This window comes from Betta splendens, chromosome 13 (assembly GCF_900634795.4).
Source record: "Betta splendens chromosome 13, fBetSpl5.4, whole genome shotgun sequence".
Taxonomy (NCBI): Eukaryota; Metazoa; Chordata; class Actinopteri; order Anabantiformes; family Osphronemidae; genus Betta; species Betta splendens.
In genome coordinates, this window is record NC_040893.2 from 1,804,435 (window position 1) to 1,812,461 (window position 8,027).

At 39.7% G+C, this 8,027-nt stretch overlaps 1 long non-coding RNA gene across 1 annotated transcript; it reads right to left on the bottom strand.

The window, feature by feature from the left end:
* Positions 1–1,101: 1,101 nt before the first annotated feature.
* On the bottom strand, positions 1,102–7,758 carry LOC129604977 (uncharacterized). The gene is made up of 3 exons (XR_008696395.1): positions 1,877–7,758; positions 1,545–1,691; positions 1,102–1,355 (listed from the first exon to the last, which is right to left on the bottom strand). It is a non-coding gene; the product is annotated as an uncharacterized LOC129604977 (long non-coding RNA).
* Between the last annotated feature and the right edge of the window lie 269 nt (positions 7,759–8,027).

Genomic DNA, 8,027 nt, shown 5'->3' on the forward strand with positions numbered 1-8,027 from the left:
GAACCGAAAGCTGAGGTTAATCACTAACTTACCCTAAAACATACCTGGGTATGTCACATAACCCGCTTTCTGGAACACACACATATTTGTAAACTGCTTAACAAGAAAATTCTTCATGAATCCATAACTTTAAAGGTCCATGCACACGCTTTTTTCCCGCTACACAATGCTCAAGAATTGGACCTTGATGTCTCAGTAAGGTGTCTGTAACTTTTCATGCCAAAAAGCGCTGTAGATCGCCCACACAGGCCGTCTGAAAACGTGGGTTTTAAGCTCTCGTCCACAATGCTCTGTTTTAGAGCTGTGTCGCAAGCGAAGTTGATCGCCACACCCCTTTGAGGAAGCACATAGCTGTGATCCGCTGAGGGGATCAAAAGTCACGGTCACTGAATCCATTGTAAAAGCGAAACTGGATACCTTGTCCTCGTAGTGGAGTTCTGACTCTAAAGTCGAATGTGAGGCTGTTGAAGTGGTACACTTCGACTGACGCGAGGTACGTCTAACTGGCAATTTCACATTTAATTTAATTTATTGATTTATATAATACGCAACTTGATTAGCTGCTAACACTAATACTAACGGTTGCTAATAAGCAGCCTGAATTATAACAACAGAATATTTATAACACGACTACAGCTTGTTTGGGAGCATAGCTTGATAAATTAATATAAACTCATTTTTACATGTTTTTTTCATTCTCATGCTGCTGCTGTGTCAAAATATTTTTTCCATAATGGGGTCTTCAGCTGCAGCTTATATTTTGCTGTATTTGAATTAAGGCCCAATACATACACATGGTGTGACAGCAACTGTTGCTGTCAAGATATTGCTTGTGTTTATTACTTTATTAAATAATTAAATTAAAATTTCGATAAATATTACCTCAAGACACCTGAACCAGTTGCCAAATATTATTATTATAATATTATATTATAATATTATATTATTGATATTATAATATTATAATATTATAATATTAATATTAATATTATTTCAGTTACCTCAATAAAAGTTGAAATATTATAAAACATTTGTCTGTTTTCCCTCATAGGTATATACATACAAAAATAATTCAGTGAAACAGCAATAGTCAAAGCCAACTTTATTTTTAACCAATGCACCAGCACTATAATGCTGGATAAGTTACTCTTACAGTTCAATTTGCAGACCACAAAATGAACGGGTAGGATTCATAGTTATATTGAAAGCATAGTTTCTGGAGCAGAACAGGTACAGTCATGAGCAGTTGGCTGGGGAGATGTGACGATCTTTTTTGTCTTCACGTGTTGGAAGACATCGGAAGCAGTGCAGCTGCTGTACAGATGGAGGATGCAGCTGTTTTCCTTGACACCACCCTAGAAGGTATAAAGAATAGAATGGCAGATTAATGAAATGACCAGTATTTCCTATGTATCTCAGAACCTTTACAGATGTAAACCATAAATAGAGGTAGTTGGATCAGTTTTAATGGTGTTTGGAGCAAACACGTTTTTCAACTTATTTTATAGTGCTGGTTTGTTAAATCTTGGCAGGACATTAATGACCTCCTTTCTGTCAGGTTGCTCAAATTCTGCTCAGAGGGCCGGTGGGACAGGGATGTTCACAAGGTCCTCCATATAACAACCTGGGTCCAGCAGGACTTTATTGAAGATGGTCTTCATCACATTTTCCTCATAATCTGCACCATAACACTAGAATTACAAATTACTCGTCAACGGACTGAAATATCAAAATAAGTTGACCAACTGCATACAGAATAAATATATAGACAGTAATATAGATCAGATTATGAATACTAAAACTACTGAAATGTGAAATCCAAAATAAAACTGCATATTGGCCAACAAATGATTATACTGCTGTTAAATGTACATACCGTTGCTCCTGAGGTGAGCAACAACTCTTCTACAAGGTAGCTGTGTGTCCACAGCCAACAGCGGCGTGTCAGTTTGAGAAGCAACCTCCTCGCGTTTTGGTAGCTGGCTGGTACCTGTATAAAAAAAAAAAAAACATTTGTCACATTGTCACATTTACAGCTACAGTAGCTGACTAGATATGCAGCACATATGAGAAGACAGCAACAACATACATGTTAGACTTACACACAACAGGCTCGGTAGTAATTAGAAACACAGCTGAGTCTCACAATTTAATATCGCAGTCAAACCCAAGTTGTACTAAACTTCATGTGGAGGCTATCGCTGGAGGCGAGGGCTAGCTGCTAACGCTGTGCTACCATCGCGGTAGTGGCTAACATGAAGCTAGCAGCTAAAATGTGAGCTGAGTGAGTGACCTCAGTACCATATTTTACACGATTCGAAACCAGAAGAATGCAGGCGAGGCTTAAACTCATCCAAATTGCGTGGCAGCACCTTGCAACACTGTCTCTCTTTTTTGTCTTTTAAATGGCGGGTGGCAACCAACTGAAAAGTGTATTACCGCCACGTACTATGCGGGAACGCACAGTGAGTGACTGAAACGCAATGTGGTAGACTGCGCAGTAAGTGAGTGAAATGTAATGTTGCCGGTATATTTAGGGGTCCAGGTTTGTCTGGGCGGGGCTGAAGCTGGTTCTGTGAGTGGTCAAGCGAATGCAGACGTACCCAGTCCACCAAATTTGAAACCATGGTTCTTAAACGGGATTGGATAAACTCTCAAAAATGTGAAGTTAGTAGGGGCGTACTTCTAACACACCAGGAGTGTCTTAACATGACTTTCAGACTTTCAGACAACCTGGTTTAGAAAATGGTCAAATAAACTGGATGTTTATAAAATCTGTAAATAAAACTTGTTAAAAAGAAAGCGTTAAGTTTATGGCTTCAGGATATAAAGGTTTCCTATATTAAACCACCAACTAACAAAAACAGTTTGTTTAACAATACCCAACCCACTAAAGGGTCCAGATACCTTTTTTTGAGGGCTTCCCACAGACGGGTCCAGAGACCCACACACTTCAGCCATCATCGTGTGAACAGCTTCTATTGTTCCATAAATGGGGTCGTTTCCCCACGGCGAGGGGGTGTTCACCATGTTAGCTCATCAACACACTTTTGGGAGATTTAATGATAAAATGCAAATAAAAAAAACATTGTACACACATCTCTGTAAATTAAATTGTATCTCCTAAAACATTGTTTTTTTTTTTCATTTGCATGCTTCCTAAATATGCATTTTTTCCTACAACTTACATTTTATTGTCATTCAATAGGATGTGAAAATGAGATTTTACCAATAAATCCCCCAAATGACAATTAAAATTATCTTTCATTTTTATTTACAAACATATAAAAAAAAATGTTTTTTCATTTTTATGAATACAAGTGAAACATTGGTCCTATTATGTGACACATGCAGAAGGGAGTTACCAGAAGGGCCCATAGCACCAAGTGTGTCCTGCACGCTTGAGAGAAGCAGCATCCCCCGCTCTGCGCCAAGCACATTCATTTACATGCATTGAATACAAGCAAGCGCTCCCTCCTTTCTGTCACTTTGGGTGGGAAGTTGTGTGCTTTAACCACTAGACTCTTTGAAGTGATGGATCTCTGAAGAATCTTCTGTTTAAGTAGTTAACAAATGTATCTGGTTACATCACATCAGGTAACAGCACTGCAGGACTCTGATGCTTTGGGGAGAAACCAGTCTAACTAGTGCTGTGGATTGGTCGTTCTGTCTGAAAAGAGGCTCTCTATTGTTATGTTCATCTAAGCTTGATTAGAACATTCAAATGCTCTTTTTTTAATTTAAACAGCTCCGGAAGCAGGCAGACTGACACACAATACATCCAAGTGAATATGGCCGAATATATAGAATGAGAATTTAGGAATTTCATTAGGTAAATTTGTAAAGTCCAATTGAACCTAATACAGCCAGTAACTGATAAACCTCCAGAAGGTAGTTTGGCAGCTGTGGCAGCGTGACCTTATCGATGATTAAAAAAGTAAGTACAACATTCAACTCTGACATAAGGTCAACTTTTCAAGTCTTCTCAAATTTTAGTTGACTGTTTAGACAGACTATTGTCTGTCTGTCTGTCTGCCCCAGCAAACAGTGTAGAACTGACATTATCAGATCTATGTCCTCTTCTCAGAACTGTGCCTATACTTGGTGTTTGAGCCCAAGTATAGAGGTCAGATACTAAAGCTCCATCTTTTGATTTTACCCTAGCATTGCGTCTTTGGTCCTAAAAATGGGGGTGGCCTCATTAACATTTTTAACACCTTCCCCAGACAGAACAAGGAGGGGTGCTGCTGACAGTCAGCTCAAGAGTGTGTGATCAGCGCCCAAATGGCACTGACAGTCGACTGAAATCAGCAAAAACAAACCATCTGTTATACATGCTTGAATGGAGTAGGAAGAAGTTAGACTTATCTAATCAAACACCAAGACATCACATTTTAATCATCAGTTTTTACATATATTAACATACATCACATTAAGTATTATAGTAAAGATATTTTACAGAATGTTAATATTTGTACATCAATCCCACAATGATCTATCTAATTAATCTTTTATTATCAAAAATAGTACCAAACATTTTTTTACACATATACAAAGAATCAAAGGCATGTGACAGTTTCTTCTGGCATTTCTTGATTTAAAATTAAACACTTTCAGTTCCCCCTTTCTCTAACTGACCCTCATGCTCTCACTTGACAGCAAGCAGTTTGTATGGGCTCAAGTGAGAGCCTGGGGTCAGCTCCCGCCACATGTGAGTTTATTGTATGTTTTACTGGGAAATACAATGAAACTCGCATGAGGCACTAACCCCCATGCTCTCGTTTAACACCAATCAATTTTTATGAGTCTATGCATGACATCCACTATTGACCATGATGTTACATCACCACAACAAAAACCATGCCCTATCAGAGATGCACAATGACATGAAACATGTTTTTGTCTGTCACAAATCTATCATAGATCTATTGACGGAAATACAAAACATTTGAAAAAATTACATGTCTTTTGGAGCGTAAAGGTGAGTTTCATTTTTCACCACCGTGGGTCAACGCTGTCCGCCCCATGAGAACCAGGGGCAAACACTCCCCCCAGTGGGAGGGTCGGCCTGAGAGAGTGGAGCCCGAGGACCCACGGTCCGTAGGGAGTTGGTAAATGTACATACCTTCACTTCTGAGCTGAGCAGCAGATGTTTGTGTACCAACAATCTGCAGTGATTTCTCTGTTTGATAGCCTCCTTGCATGTGGGTAGCTGGGATGTGCCCTCCTACAGTATAGAAAAGACAATGTTACCTTTATTGTACAGTGACAGAAGTTAAAAGTGTCAGCCTCCACCGTGGTTTGCTTTCGTGTCCAACGCGTCAGCACCCTGTCAGCACAGCATGAGAGAAGAGAGTGTGTTACGTCCTTCTGGCCTGTAGATGGCGATTGACTCGCACTTTTAGTCACAAAACATTGTAGTTTAATGTGTCATATAGCCTCTTGTTCAACAGCCACTCTTCAAGTCTTAGGTAGCCTGGTGGTTAAGATGCGTGGCTGCACAGCTTTTCGTCCCGGCTTCAAGTCTGAGTGGGAGCAGTCTTTCAATTTTAATTATTAGAAAAACAGCGTATCATCATTATCATTTGACCCATGAGTTAACACCGTTGTAATATTTAGTGCATGGATCGCTGAGACTACGAACAGGTTTAACATTTTATATTTTATCGACAGAAGATCGTAGCAGTTAACAGCAAACTTATTCAGTTCTCGTTCTCTTTTAGCTACAGTACTGCCGTAAATGGAATACAATCAAATGTAAGCCTCATATTACGCCTTGTAAAACTGTTTCGATCGTGTGTAGACGGCAATACATTGTCAAGACATCGACAAGGACAGCTATATCGCTTTTCCCTGCTTCAAACAGCTGATGTAACTAAGAGCAACCAGTGCAGCATCACCAGTCAATCTGGAAGTGCATTCATTGGATAGGACACTTTAGGTGTGTGAACTGGGGAGGAGACGGCAACAGTGACTGAAGAGCGACTGAATAAAGTTGATGTCTTCCCTGCTGACAGGCACATTCTTTTGATAATGCACTTACCTTGGCTGACATAATAATAATAATGTCAATGTAAAATGCACTGCATATTTTAAACAATTGTCGAAGTGCTACACATTATTAGAGCTGAAAGCTACGATAAATACACACGTTTACTCTTGCAGAGTAAACATATGTAGAACTAATTACTTGCTGCATTAATGAATTTTAGACCTGCAGCTGATCATGCTGTCCGATGCTGCCCAGTCTCCCATGGAGCTTTGTCCCGGAGCTGAAGTATTTCTCACCTGCTGATCGAGTAGTAGCAACACAATAGCATGTCTAGGTGCCTCTACAAAGAAGGGGGAAGGGATGTGAAGTTTGCCTTTGCAACTGTGAGCAAACATGAGAGGAACAAAAGCTTGGTCGAACTCAGAACCAAGTCATCTGAGTACGAAACACATCACATATCATTTGATCTTGTGTTTCATTCAAGAGGCATTCTGGAGCTCTCTGCTAAGACTGCTGCCCCGCGACCCATCCACGGATAACCTTTGATTAAAAATTAAAAGCATAGGTAATGCGAGAACTACTTTTTTTGATTTCCGTTTTTCTGTAAAGGAAAAAACAGTTTTAAATCCAATTCCATGTGTTTTTGTTAAAAAAATATTTTTGCTCAGTTTATTGGTTTGTAAGGCGATGCTTTTATTCAAATCTGTTTGCCGCCCATACCAAGAGAAACTGTCACAGTCTCTGTTCCTGCTCCTTGTTTTATTTTGAGTTCCTTACTTTTGGTAGTGTCTGGTTCTATTCTCAGGTTTTATTTTGAAGGACTTCCTGACACTCACTCCACAGCTGTGTTTACTGTCACGTCTTTGGTTTACTTCCGCAATTACTTTGAAAGGACTTCCTGTTTACGTCATGTCACAGCTGTTCCCTGCTTCTACCGGTCATTATCCACACCTGCACTTCATCAGTAATCAGTCACCTAGCATTTAAGCACCAGCTCTCACCCCAGTACCTCGCCAGATTGTTAGTTCGTGTTTGCGTGCATTCACCATCCTCCAGCGTTTTTGTTTCTTGTCCCGACCCGTGTTTCCGATCTTGTTTTGCCTACCGTTACCAAGCCTTGCCTGATCCCTGCCTGCATCGTCTGCTGAACTTGTCTGGTAATTACCCTGCCTGTCTTATGATTACGATTCTGCCTCGTCCTGAACGGTACTGCTATCTCTGCCAACACGGTAAACGAACCCTGTCTGTCCACGGAACTGAGCCTGCCCGAACCCTTGCGTTGAGCCTTTCTGCTTACCTGTGTATGACCCTGCCTGATCTTGACTTTTTCATATTGTTTTCATATCTCAATCTGTCTGATTATTACGCTTATTTATGTAAAATCTACGATTACTAGAAAACATTCATTAACAAGTTGTAGAAGTTTAAAACCTAAATAAGCGGCTGTAGTCGCAGATGGACTGCACTCTACGTCTTTACTTGGCCATGCGCATTCAAATTATATGAATTAAACCGCGACCCATAATCATGGAATTATGTGAAGTCAATATATTGTATCAGATGTTAGATCGGTGGTTATGTACATATTCTTAAGAGAATGTTTTATTTTTATTATTTAAAGACACGAAAAAGCTGAGGAGAATGAAAACAAGAACATTTTGCTGCTGTGGCACAGGTCTGGCTTAAACTACAGACAGAACGATTATAACTTTGCAGTGAACAGAAAATAACTAAGCCATCAACTATGTTGTTTAGAAAAAAATTGCATCGTTAGAGCAATAACAAGGAAACGACTCACGCCAACTTAAACAAGACAAGGACACAGGAATTACCCTATAGAAGGATGGCCATGGATAATGTCTCAATTTGACGATATTTATTTGATAGCAAGTTGTTGTGCTTCATACTCCCCACATTTAAGCACACAACAGATACTTAATAGTAAAATAGGTTTGATGTAATGTATGTGTGTTACAGGTAGAAATTAACAGTCGGACCTCAGTTACACTGTGCATTAGAGGCTTCTAATCAACGC